Below are 14,136 nucleotides of genomic sequence, written 5' to 3'. Positions count from 1 at the left end.
TCGGCTGTTGCCGAACAGGCGGTGCGCCTGCTGGCTCGCTTCCAGTTTGAAGATGTTCCCGTTCCCTCCTTTCGATATGACGAGTACGTCGGGCCCTTAGGGTCCCGTCTGAAGCTGTGTGAGCTTCAACTTCAAATTCACTCTCAGTATCTTGGTCCGACTGAACTTGAGGGTCGTCTAGGGGACGCCTCTCTTCAGGAGTCGGTACAGACGTGGATGCCATCTCAGAAGTACTCTCCCCACAGACGGCGCCAAATGTTTCAGGGTTTTCTGATGTCCTGCGGGAGAGTTACAATTCCGAGACTGGAACCGGACGCCTGTACCTGCAAAACAAACGGATGCTCCGGATGATTGGAGATCCGCCTCCGACGGTCAAGTTAATACTTGATTAAGGAGTAATTAATGCGGAAATTAAAGTGATTGGGTCTCTCTAGGTGAGAGTGTTTAATGTGTGTAATCTGCTTTTTAGCGTGTAATCTCCCTTAATGAGGATTAAGGGAGGTATTTATAACCTCGGGAAACGTGTTAATCTAGGTTTAGGTTAACCTTGGGCTGATTGGGCTTCCCTCGGAAGTTGGGCCTAGGTGACCGGTTATCCCAGGTGTCATGGGAAGGACACGTGTCGTGTCGTAATTGGTCCATAGTGGACGAATCATTGCTTGACACGTGGCAGGCTCCTATTGGCCCATGTGACGGACACATGGCGGAACCTGATTGGTCCACTTGTCAGATGGTGATTGGTGGGGAAAATTCCCCTAATCAGTAGGTGTATGGGGGGGTCTGTGTGGGGTGGGTGGTGGTCCGGGTCTATGGGATGGGCTGTTGTGGGCTTTTTTTTTTTAATTGGATTTTCCGACGGAATTTTCCGTCGGAATATACCACCTCCGACGGAAAATTCCGTCGGGAAATTCTCTTCTTCCTACGGAAAAGTTTCCGTCGTAAGCTTGCGACGGACTTACTATTTTAGTCAAACTAGGGTCCGACAAGATATAATCCGACGGAAAACACTGTTTCGACGGAATTTCCGACAGAAAAGGCCGTTTTTCATACAAAAGGGTTTCCGACATTCGGTTCTGACGGAATTTCCGTCGGAAAGGGGTGTTTCCGACGGAATTCAAGGTGTTTCCTGCGGAATTTTTTCATCGGAAATGGCCTGTTTTCTAGTAGTGCTTCTTGTTATAAGTGCGATATGAAAAGTTCTCTTGCCGCTTGTGGGAAAAAATCGGATAAAATCGGTTCTTTTAATCAGACCACTTATTCCGATAGAGGGTTCAGAATTATTAGATAGCTAATTCTTCTGTAAGGTCAAGTGATCGGAATGCCTAGGTGGAGGCCGCTTCCGATCAGTAATATTAATGTACAACTAATATTACACCTTAATCTTGACTGAACCCTTCGGGTCGAACCAAATCAAACAACCAATCCGACACGACGAATCAATCCGAAGGATTTGATGAGTTGTCAGAGTTTTACGAACAAAGACGTCGGATATCGAGCTTAGAGCGTCGAGACCGAGCGTCGTAGGTCGAGTCGAATTTAGAATTCGACGAGACACGAAATCAATCAAGTTACAAGTTTGAGTTAGGCCGTAGCCTCGCATTGGCCTAGCCATGCGAGGGCTAGGCTATCTCGAGCTAGCATGTGCATCATAGTGCTAGTCGCAAGCCTAGCATGCTAGGCGTGCTAGGCCCATGCATGCTAGCTAGCCACCGCAAGCATCGCAGCCTTGCATGTGTGCTAGCATGCCATGCGCCTAGCCATCGCAAGGCTAGGCCTTGCTAGCATGCAAGGTGCTGGCGCACAACTAACCTAGCAAGCATCGCAAGGCTAGGCCTTGCTAGCAAGCTAGGCGCTGACTGCCTCGCTAACAGTATGCATGCACTTGGCAAGGAGGACCGGTTTTGCTAGTGGGGACCAAAGATTGGCTCATGCCTTGGGGAGCAAGGTGGGTTGGTCCCCTTCCTTCGTGGTCCTCACCTTCTCCCTCCCCTCCTCTTGCCACTTGTAACTTGGTGATTGAATTGCAATTTTATTTTTGTTTTAATTAAAATAAAATGGGAAAATTGCAAATCACCCACATTGATTGAGAGTGGGAATTCTAGGTTCATTTCCCTATAAATACCAAGGTTTTGGGATTTGGGAAGAACACTTGAGTTGAACTAAAAGGCATCTCCTTAGCAAAGAAAGAAAACCTTAAGTTCGTAAAACTCTAGTTTTTATTGGTCGGGTCCCGACTAACCTTCGGGACTTGGATCGTTCGGGTCGGGTTCGTGGGTACGAGCCGTCGGAGACCTTCGCATTTGCGGGGTTCAAGTAAGAGATCAGGATTCGAGCGAAGCACGCACCAAGGGTAAGAATGTCTTTTCTTCTCTCTCTTAATAGTTGTTTATTAGTGATTGCGTGCTTAGTCGCTTTAATTAGTGTGCGGGTCTTTGGGTAGGTTTCCCTTCCGCGTAGAGTCGGACTTTACGAAACCCAACAGCGGTATCGGAGCCGTTTCGGGGTTTTCTGATGTCCTGCGGGAGAGTTACATACCTGCAAAACAAACGGATGCTCCGGATGATTGGAGATCCGCCTCCGACGGTCAAGTTAGTACTTGATAAAGGAGTAATTAATGCGGAAATTAAAGTGATTGGGTCTCTCTAGGTGAGAGTGTTTAATGTGTGTAATCTGCTTTTTTAGCGTGTAATCTCCCTTAATGAGGATTAAGGGAGGTATTTATAACCTCGGGAAACGTGTCAATCTAGGTTTAGGTTAACCTTGGGCTGATTGGGCTTCCCTCGGAAGTTGGGCCTAGGTGACCGGTTATCCCAGGTGTCATGGGAAGGACACGTGTCGTGTCGTAATTGGTCCATAGTGGACGAATCATTGCTTGACACGTGGCAGGCTCCTATTGGCCCATGTGACGGACACATGGCGGAACCTGATTGGTCCACTTGTCAGATGGTGATTGGTGGGGAAAATTCCCCTAATCATTTGCCCTTCACAGGTGGCACGTGACTGGTCACGTGTTACCTGTGACAGGTATCGCCCTGTAACAGGCGACGGCCTGCTACAGGTGTCACTCGGCGAGAGGCCGAGAGATTCTCCCGCCAAAATTTTGAATTCTGGAAGTGACCCTTCGCCTTCTCACTTCGACTATATAAAGGAGTGTTGACTTCGATCATTTTCACACTTGAAAACTTTGTGAGAGAACATTCGGACCCCTGAACTTGCTCTACATTTTGGACCCTTTCTGCCTACCGCCTGCTCTGACAAGCCGACTGCAAAGGATTTTCAGAACTTCATCAATCGTCACTCGTTCAGGTAACCGTCGGTTCTCTTACTCTTAATTTTCTCTTTACTTTATTCTTTTTTGAAATGGCACCACGGAAGCACACGACACGACCTAGGTTAGTGATCAGCCGGTCACCGGGGACGGCTGAATCTAGGACTAGGAGTGCCGCCTGCCCTTTTCTGGACCCATCTTTGCCCTTTATACAAAGTCCGACTGTATCTGTGTCTATGCAGAGCATGATGGCCAGAACAAAAAAGACTGCCAGGATCTCAAACTCAGACGGCTCCTCCCACAGGGTGCCGATTAGTGAAACATCTGACCAGGCGCCAGATGTGGAAGTGAAACAAAGCGGCTTGAAAGCCGACAGTTCTGAGGGAGGAGTCAAAGTGACCCCTTCCCATTTTACAGTTGACAATTCTACATTCTCTCCTGCTCCTTTTAAAGGAGAGGAGGCGGGCCCCTCCGGGAGAGGGGAAGAGTCGTCCTCTTCGGACTCGTCAGAGGACGATTCCGAGTCTAGCTCTTCTAGCCATGCTTCCCTGGACACAAGAGGCGAGGCTTTCTCACGCAGTTGAGAAGGGGGACGATTGGGCGGAGCCATCCGCCTCTCACCGAGAGCAAAATACCCCCTACTACTACACGGTATCTCGGGGCCGGATCACGGCCATGCAAGAGAAAGTGGAGAGCTTTATCGCAAACCACACAATGGGCCTCGGCTTTTTAGTGTTCGTGCCGGATCCAGAAGACACAGTCGTATGGCCGGCTGGTACCAGTTATGATGGCGCCTGCTTTGGCTGCTACGAGGCGGCCATCAAGGCTGGGCTGCGCTTCCCACTACATCCAGCTGTTCAGCGGATCTTGGATGGGTATGATTTGGGGTTATGGCAGTTAGCCCCGAACTCCTGGGTCAACGTACTCGGCTATGTGGCCGCGTGCGAACTGCACGGGGTGGAGCCGAGCTTCGAGGCTTTCGCCCACATGAACTACCTCAGCCGGACCCCTAAGGCAGGCGGTACCTGCTGGTATCAATTGACGAGCCACAGGGGCTACCTCATGACGAGAGGTAAAGCAAACAAATGGAAGGACTGGCGGAGCACCTTCCTCATCATTGAGAGTTCAGACACAGAGCTGAACAAGCGCTTCAACAGGTGGAACAGGAATCCGCCCCTTCTTGCAGGCGGCCGCAGCATGCCGCCTGTTCCCCCCAAGGCTAAGAAAGTGATCCTAGATAAAGGACTCTTCAAAGTAGAGTCGAAGGTGAACTCTACTTCAGGGGTACGAGAGCAAGTACCCCTGCACCTGCGTCCCGAGCTTCAAATGGCTCTACGACGAGTACGTTTTGGCCGCCTGTGGCCTCAGCAGTCGGTGCTCAAGAGGTAGCCGGCCTGTCGAATTCTCTGTTGTTCCGTGCATTTCTTGTTATGACTTTTATTAACTTTGCTATTTGTTTTTGCAGCGGACGCCATGAGCAAAATTACCGCCTCCAAGACTGCGGCGGCCATGTTGCGGGCCTCCATCATGCAACAGTCTTCAACCGACTCCCCCAACAAGGGGGCACCCTTGGTGGGCTTCGAACCTTTCACCCTCTTTTTGGAGTTGTGTTTATGCATATACTGACTCTTTTCTTCTTTTTTAGACGAGCGCTCCAAGAGCTTCTTCTTCCCAACAGCCGGACCCCAAGGCCCGGAGGACGACTGTTGCGAGCTCTCCTGGTTCTGCCAGGAAACATGTGGCGGCTGAGAAACAGCCGGCCACTTCTTCTAAAACTCCAGCTGGGCCACCTAGAAGTATGAAATTGTCCTTGTAAATTTTAGACTTGCTCCCTTCTTTACTAGGTCTAATCCGTTTGTTTATGCTTGATGCAGCCGGCCCTCAGGAGCCTGACTTGGTCGAGGTGGCCAAGTCTATGATCAAGGTCGTTCCTCCAGCTGAAAGGGAGGCGGTCAGGGGTGTCGGCACCCTTGACCTAGACGGGATTGCAGGGGTCCTTGCTGAGGTATACTTAGCATATTTTTGAGTATTTGAATTCCAGGACGCCTGTTTTCTTTTTTGTTTGGAAACTGACGTCTGTTCCCTTTTTACTTAGGCCCTGCTCCGAGTGAACGGCCTTCGCAAGCCGCTTGACCGGAAGAACAAAAAGGTAAAGGCTGCAAAAGCTATGGCCGCCTCTGACTGTGATAAGGCAATGTTTCAAATTGCCCAAAATGAAGTTCTGACCATTGATATTCTTTATTATCAGGCGCAGGCTACCGCCGCTATCCGGGCTCAATTAGAGGCGGCCCAGAAGAGGAATAGCGAGCTGGAGGCGACCATCAACAACCTCAAGGCCGAGCTGAGACCTCTTCGCCAAAAGATGTCCTCATACGAAACCTTGGAGAAATCCTTGGCGAGCGTAAAGGAACGCCTGGTGACCGAGGAGAAGAGTCTTACTCAGGAGCTCTCGGAAAAGGCCGAGCAAGAAAAGAAAGAGTTGGTCCAGGAGATGATGGAAGACTCTGCTCAAATCCAGCGCATGACTTGGGGCTGCCTCTTCCCTAATGCCGACTTTTCCTCTTGGGAAAAAACGTACCGCCAGTGTTCTGATAGATATAATCAAGAGATCCTGGCGGCTGCTGAGGAAGAGGCGTTGGAGGAGGAGGAGGAGCCGGTAGTGGCGCTTGTGCCGCTTGGGGGTAATGCATCAAAGAAGGATGCAGCTGAAGCCGAGTTCAGCAAGAAGAGTGCTGACCAGGCGGCAGCTGCTAATATTGAAGATCTGCCCCCTTCTTAAGCTTTATATCTTCTTTCCACGGCCTGCGTGCCGTTTGTTTTATATTTACCCGGCCAGGGGGCCGGGGCTCTAAATATTTTGCCGGTCTTTAATGACCGGCTTCTTTTTAATGAATTTTTTTGTTTTGATTCAAATTTGTTTAAGTATTGAATATTCTGATATCCAATTGTACACTATACCGACTGTTTTACATGGCCGATAGTTGCAGACAGGTACAGATAATTAGTCACGCCGCCTATGCCCCTGGACGACTGGTCGTCTGTTTCCAGGCTAGACGATCAGTCGGCCATTTATCCAATCGGTATTCGAACCATTTTAAAGACTGGATCCCCTTTAGGCAGGCGGTTCTGTCATATAAAATTAACCAAGTAGGAAAGTGGTTTCCTACTTGTCATGTTTTTAGGCTAGAGACTTTAGGCCGTCTAGGCCGACTGTTCCCCGCCATATTTAATCTAGTGTGAGCCGGTGCTGTATGAACACCTTTTTAGTTTCATACTAGAATTTTTAAGGAGTGACCAAGTAAACATGATTGTTACCTAGTCGCCAAGTAACTGAGTAGTAGAGGTATCAAACGGTGGGTACCGGTTGTTCCCCTTTATTCGCCAATGTTTGTTGGCTTTTAACTCATAGGTTGTTAACCTAGCAGGAGTAGTGGTTGAGAGCCCCTGTTTCTAAAAACAGGCGGACGACTCATACCTTTTAGGTTCCATACTAAGTTAGAGAGAGTGACTGAGTTAACTTTGGTGTTACTTAGTCGCCGTCATTCCTGCTTGAGTAGTAAAGGTACCAAGCGGCGGAGGTCGGCTGAACCTTTTGATTCGCCAATGTTTGTTGGCTATTAACTCAAGAGGTACCCCCTGCATTTATCCCAAGTAATACAGGCGGTCATCTGACTCAGATGTCAACTGCTACCACTGGTTTGGTTAGTGATAGAGTTATCCTTGTCTCAAAAACGGCTACGTGGTTGCCCTTGGGGGCAGTCGTATAGGTGTCGTGTAATTAGTTTATAGAGCAATGTTCCACCCAAAAAGGAGCTGCTCTCTGCGACGAATTTCATCCGGAGGGATGCCGCCGGACGCCTGCTATGATGTTGGGACAGGTCGTATTAGTTTTGAAGATTTGATCAGTTGGCTTGGCGCCTGGTCTGATCATTCGGCCTGTGGCCTTGGTTAGTTCTTGGTGAACGTAGGTGCTAAGTAAAAGGAGGGTACCCGCCTGTTTAGGCACAGGGTCGGCCAGGCCCTGATCATTTTTAGTTAAGTATAAGGGGGGTGGTTGTGTGTTTGGAACCAGTCGGCCCTCTTTTATGGAGAGTAGCCGACTATATGTCCAGACGGCATGCCCCTATGGTGATAGAGTAAAATATTCAATGGAGAGTAGCCGACTGTAAAGGTACAGGCGGCATGCCCCTCTGAAGATAGAGTAAAATACTCAATGGAGAGTAGCCACCTGTAAAGGTACAGACGGCATGCCCCTCTGAAGATAGAGTAAAATACTCAATGGAGAGTAGCCGACTGTAAAGGTACAGACGGCATGCCCCTCTGAAGATAGAGTAAAAATTAAACATAGAGAGTAGTCGACTGTTTGTTAGTAGGCGTGCCCCTCTTAGTACAAAATTGAATATTAAGTATGCAAACTTTTATTAAGTAGCCCTTGACTATTTACATCATTCAAAAGAAATATTTCTTAAGATTATCTACATTCCAAGTTCGAGGCAACGGTTGTCCGTCTGGTGTTCCCAGACGGTAGGTACCGTCCCTGACCTCTTCACAGATTCGGTAGGGTCCTTCCTAGTTGGGAGTTAGTTTGCCAGACGCATTAGCCCTACCAACTGCTTCCATTTTTCTAAGTACAAAGTCCCCCACTTTGAGTGGACGCCTGTGTAATTTTTTGTTGTATTGATGCGAATCAATGGAAAAGTTCAGAACTTTGATATCCGTCGTCAATGAATAATACAAAGAACCTTCGCAAATCTTGCTTCAAATCAATCCAAGAAAACTAAAATCTCTAGGAAATTCTCTAAGAAAACTAATGAATCTCTAATACTAAGAACGTTCTCCAATAACTCTCTACAAAAGCTCTCAAAACTATCTCTAAAAATTGTCTTTTAATCCTCTTAAAATCGGGCCTTATATACGTCTTCTAATTCGGAGAAGTCAAGCGCGCAGTTAACCGTGGATCAGCACGGCCGTGCTGTATTTGGCACGGCCGTGCTAGCTTGTCAGTAAGTAAACCGGGTTTCTTCTACAAGTTGGCACGGCCGTGCTATATATGGCACGGTCGTGCAGCTTCCTGGCACGGCCGTGCTAAAAATGACACGGCCGTGCTGAATATGCTCTAGCACGGGGCTCATACTGAAGCTGACACGGGCACGGGCAACATCTGGCACGGCCGTGCTAATGGCCTGCACGGCCGTGCGGGTGCGTGGATACTGACACGGCCGTGCTATTGGCTTGCACGGCCGTGCTGCCTTGCCTGGGGTTGCTTGCTTATAGGCCAGCACGGGTGTGCCTATGGTAACACGGCCGTGCTGCCTGTGCTATGTAATCAATGCACGGCACTTGAACTTCCTTAACTCCTCGGACTCCGGTCAAGGCTAGCTCGGTTACGCATCAAGGGCTCGGGATCCGATTAAACTCGGTTGATATTACCTGAAAACACATCAAAAACAAACCGAAAACCCGTGAAGCACGTAATATGGGGAACGTAAGCATAACAAGGTAATAATCGGCCAAAGCGGCCCCAAATACATCCAAAATCATCCTAAAATATGCTCTAAAGCGCGCCCTAAAGTGCGCTTGTCATGTATGCGCAGGTCTAAACAGGGAGAGTTAATACCCTTCGATCCTGAAATCGAAAGGACTTTGAAAAGCAATCGAAAATCCCGATCGAAATCATCAAACTCTCAAGGAAAGGAAACCGGCCCAAGCACACAACCAGTTCCAATGACAGAAAATCGGCCAGCACCACGATCCCTTAAGGAGTTGGGAACTCCTGGGGCGTATAGAGCTTCAAGTGGGATTGCTCCACCCACTGCTGAAGCCAATGACTTCGAGATCTGGTCGGCCATGATCACCCTCATCGAGCGAAGGCAGTTTAGTGGTGCCAAGCATGAGAGCCCTTTGGCTCATCTGAATGAATTTGAGAAGTACTGCAACACTATCAAAGTCAATGGGGTGAACCAAGAGTTCGTGAGATTAAAGCTTTTCCCATTTTCACTCATCGAGAGAGCCCTCGAATGGTTAAAGAAGGAGGTAAAACCAAATACTCTATACACTTGGGATGATGTCACGACAACATTTTTTGGAAGATTCTATTCTCAAAAGAAGACGGCCGATGCTAGAGCCTTGATTCAAGGGTTTCGGCAAAGGAGTGGGGAGTCGATCTATGAAGCATGGGAAAGGTACAAGGAGTACCAGAGAGAGTGTCCGCATCACGGAATTTCAACATATCAGGTGCTACAGATATTCTATGGAGGATTAAGTCCTCAAGGGAAAACCAGTTTGGATGCGGGAGCAGGTGGCCCAATAATGAACAAAACTGAAGAGCAGGTCATAGATATTATCAAAGATGTGGTACGACACCACATGGATTGGAAAGACGGCGAGCGAGATGCTGTGAACAAGAGTGGAGGAGCGGTCTATTCAGTGGACCACCTCAATGCCATTAGCAACCTGACATCACAAATTACGAACCTCAGGAAGGAGATGTCAGCGATTAAAGCTAAGCTCGATTCCGTACCATTGCAAGATCTTCCCTCCCAATCTAAGGGGAGAGGTATGAATCCTAATCCTTCCATTTCTAATATGCCTGTAGGATGTATTTTCTGTGAAAACTATGAGTCTTATGATCATTATACTAATGCTTGTAATTTTGATCCCTCATATGATCCTAATAATAATGATGGTAATAGATATAATAATGAACAGGTCAATGCTATGTCTTATGATAACGGACCTAGGAATGACAATAATAGATATCTGCCACCTAATCAAAGAGGGAACAATTATAATCAGGGAGGTAATGATTTTGATTATCAAAACCAGTGGGGAAATAAGGGCCAAAGGGACCAAATTCCCCAAGGACCCTATAATCAACATGGTGGTTTTGGAAATCAAAACCAATACCAACAGGGTAATCAAATGAATCATAATTCCCAAGGGCAATTCAATCAAGGGGGAAACGACATTAATAATAGGGGAAACTGGAATAATAATAAGGGGTACTCTAATCAAAATCCCCAACAATCTAATGTGCGTGGTTCCCGAGCTACAAATGATAATTATTATGCTCAAGGACCACCACAAAGATCTAGCTTGGAGGAAATGATGGAGTCCCAGGCTAAAATGTTCAACACTTTTATGTCCACCACTGATAAAAAGTTTAATGAAGTGATGACTCACAATAAAATGTTGGAAACCCAAATTTCCCAGTTGGCCGGAGCAATAAAAGATGGAGTTGGTATTTCTAAATTCCCACCCCAGGGGATTGACCCTAAACACACAATAAATGTCGTATCAACTAGAAGTGGAAAGCCTCTGATAGGGAACGAAAAAGTAAAAACTAATGAGAGTCAACCTGAGACTCCATCTATCGTTGAAAAAGTAATCAAAGGTGAGGAAGAGAGGACCGGGGAAAAAGATAAAATTAATGAGGTCCTAAAGGAACAGGTGGGAGCACAGACCAATGAACCCGACCTATTACATAGACTCCCCTACCCCCAAAAACATGTGAGACATAAGCTAGATGCCCAATTCGGGAAGTTTTTGGAGACTTTGAGAGAAGTCCACCTTTCTATACCATTCACTGATGCTATTAAGCAAATTCCTAACTATGCTAGGTTTTTAAAAGATATATTGAGTGGTAGAAGAAACTGTGAAGGGGTAGAAACTGTTAACCTCACTGAACACTGTAGTGCTATAATAATGAATAAAATGCCTCCTAAGTTAGGAGATCCGGGTAGCTTTTCAATCCCTTGTGCTATAAACAAAATGAATATTGATAATGCTTTGTGTGATCTTGGAGCTAGTGTTAGTCTCATGCCATATTCTGTTTATCAACGATTAAATATAGGAGAACTTCTTCCCACTAACATATCCCTTCAATTAGCCGATCGATCGATCAAATTTCCAAAGGGTAAGGTGGAAGATGTTCCCCTAAGGGTGGGGAAGTTTGTCATACCTGTTGACTTTGTGGTCCTAGATATGGGTGAGGATGTTCATATACCTATAATTCTAGGACGTCCTTTCCTAGCTACTTCGGATGCCCTTATTGAAGTAAAGGGTGCCAAGATTTCATTGAAAGTAGGAAAGGAGGTTTTAGATTTTGATTTAAATAAAACTATGAAATATCCTTGTTCTAATTCTGATAATTGCATGATGGTTGACACTGTTGATTCCATTGTATCTGATATGCGTAAAGAATTATTCTATACTAATCATGATTTTGAGTTGAATGAGAATAAGGAAAACAGGGACATGGAGGAGCAATTTCTAGATGCATTAGATGTGGCCACTGCAAAGGAGGCTAATGAAGCACCAAAGGTAAAGCTTAAACCTCTTCCAACACATCAAGGAAGGGCTTCCCCTGTGTTTGTAGTACCCAAGAAAGGGGCGGTGACTATTGTCAAGAATAAGAATGGTGAGCTTATCTCCACTACAATGGCAAGTATTGATTATGGGTAACCTATAATCCATGTGTTGCGTCAAGCTAATGACGTTAAAGAAGCGCTTCCGGGAGGCAACCCGAGACCCAGTCAATGAGGTACTTTTCTCTTTCCCTTTTTGCCTTCTAGGTAGTCTCTCGATGCCTGACATTGAGGACAATGTCTATACTAGCTTGGGGGGGTGAATGGTTTCCTTGTTAATTTTCCCCTGTTTTTCTTCATATTCCTTAAAAAAAAACAAAAAAAAACGAGTTTCTTTTTGTTTTGTTTTGGTTTGTTTCTATCTAACCTGTGCAGATATGAAGACTCATGGAGGTAGCATTAGGAGCTTCGCCGCATCTCATGTTGTCTTAGTGTATTTTCAAGAAGCATCTGGTGAAATATTTCCCTTTTTCCTTTAGTTTTTTGTTTTTGTGTGCTTAGGATAGTTTAGTTTAGGAAGAAGTTGAATGGTTCGAGGATGTTTGATCGGTTCTAAAGAACCCGGGATCATTGATGTTGATATCAATTGATCACTTGTTTGTCGATTGGGATTATTATGTGATTTTCATGCCTCTTTATGAGCCATTTAGCTTGTTTAGATTACTTAGTTGTGTATATATGTGTGCAATATAGGAAAAGCTTCTGTTATGAGGATGTGTAGTCTAGTTTATATGATTTGCCTCATAGTCTTTTCCTATATTTTTGGATCGTGATAAACTTGTCTAATTGCATAAACTTTTGGAATAATGCTCATATTTGGATTCGAAACGTGAATGAATGTGTGTGGAATATCTATTTCTACTTAAGCCAGTGATGAATACACAGTTTGAGTCTATTGTTGATAAATGTAGACGAGTCTAGGTGAAGGTAGTTGGTTAGAACGTTTGTTATCATGTGAAACTCTAAGCCATTGAATTGTGGTAAGATGGAGTCGCTTCCCATTTGTGGATTTGATCCCCTTAATTGGTAGTTGCTTTGTTTTTGAATCCCGTGAGGTTTTATTGTTCTAGCCTTCATCATTCTTCTTGAGTGGCATATTTGGATCCTTGATTACGCATGTTTCGATCTTTGTGTTGACTTGTAGCTCCCAAGACCGACTTGACACTTTTAAGGGAGGAAGAGGGCACCCTTTTTTATTTTTCTTATTTTGTTCCTTTTGTTTTGTTACAAATTGATTTTCTTTTTACGTCATCTTACTTGCTAACCATGTTGAGCTTTAATTCCATTCTTGGTTGACCGTGTTACAAACCCGATGGCCAATGTTTTACCAACCCTTAGTTGTGAAGCGTTTACTTAGATAGGTTTGTTGAGCTTATTGTTTACTAATTAAGAAATAATGATTGATAGTTGGGTTGAGCAAGTGTGAAAGTGAGCCTAATTGTAAATATGTAATGTGAAATTCATTTTGCAAAAAAAAAAGAGAAAGAATCTAAAAAGAAAAAAAAAAGAGAAAAGTCGTCCGAATTGTGAAAAAGGCAAGGACACATAAATAAAGTTTTGAAGTTTGAAAAGGGTCATTTGAGTGTGTATTATATGGATAATTTGGGATGTGTAAGAATGTGAATCAATGAGATTGTGGAATGTGAATTACATCTTTTGAACTTTTGTTTTTGAGAATTGTGATTCTTGCGCTTCATTTAGGAATTAACCCCACTTTTTAAATTGTTTTCACCTACCTTACCCATTGCCAATACATTGCAACCCTTTAAGACCCTTAGACTTTAGAGGTGTTCGGTTCTCAAATGGTGGAGGGAGATACCTTTCAACCCTATGGAAAGATTATGCGTAATCGAGATGTCGGGATACCTTTATTATTTCCTCAAAACATCACTTTTTCCGGTTCCTTCGAGGAATCACGAGGGGCCAATTAGGGTGGTGATTCGAAGCAAAAGAGGAGGACGTGGCCGGTTTGGTTGGGTTTAGAGGGAAGCATGACTTCTTTGTTCTCTATGCTTGGTTTAGGTCTTGTTCGCATTTTGATCAACGATATCTTGGATTGTGTGTCTCGTTGCTTGTTTGAGTGAGTTTTCATTCCGTGCATGGTTGTTCTAAGTAGGATCCTTTGATTTCATTCCGTGCTTAATTTGATTTGTATGCAATGGCATAGTTTATTTAGTCTTGTGTGTGTTTCCCTTGGTTTTTGCTCGAGGACTAGCAAAACGGTAGCTTGGGGGGTTTTGACAAGCGCTCTTTAGGGCGCGCTTTAGTGCATATTTTAGGATGATTTTGGATGTATTTGGGGCCGTTTTGGCCGATTATTACCTTGTTATGCTTACGTCCCCTATATTACGTGCTTCACGGGTTTTCGGTTTGTTTTTGATGTGTTTTCAGGTAATATCAACCGAGTTTAGTCGGATCCCGAGCCCTTGATGCGTAACCGAGCTAGCCTTGACCGAAGTCCGAGGAGTTAAGGAAGTTAAAGTGTCGTGCATTGATTACATA

This window comes from Chenopodium quinoa, unplaced genomic scaffold (genome assembly GCF_001683475.1).
Source record: "Chenopodium quinoa cultivar QQ74 unplaced genomic scaffold, ASM168347v1, whole genome shotgun sequence".
Taxonomy (NCBI): Eukaryota; Viridiplantae; Streptophyta; class Magnoliopsida; order Caryophyllales; family Amaranthaceae; genus Chenopodium; species Chenopodium quinoa.
The sequence above is the reverse complement of the archived record's forward strand: the minus strand, read 5'-3'. Positions refer to the sequence as shown.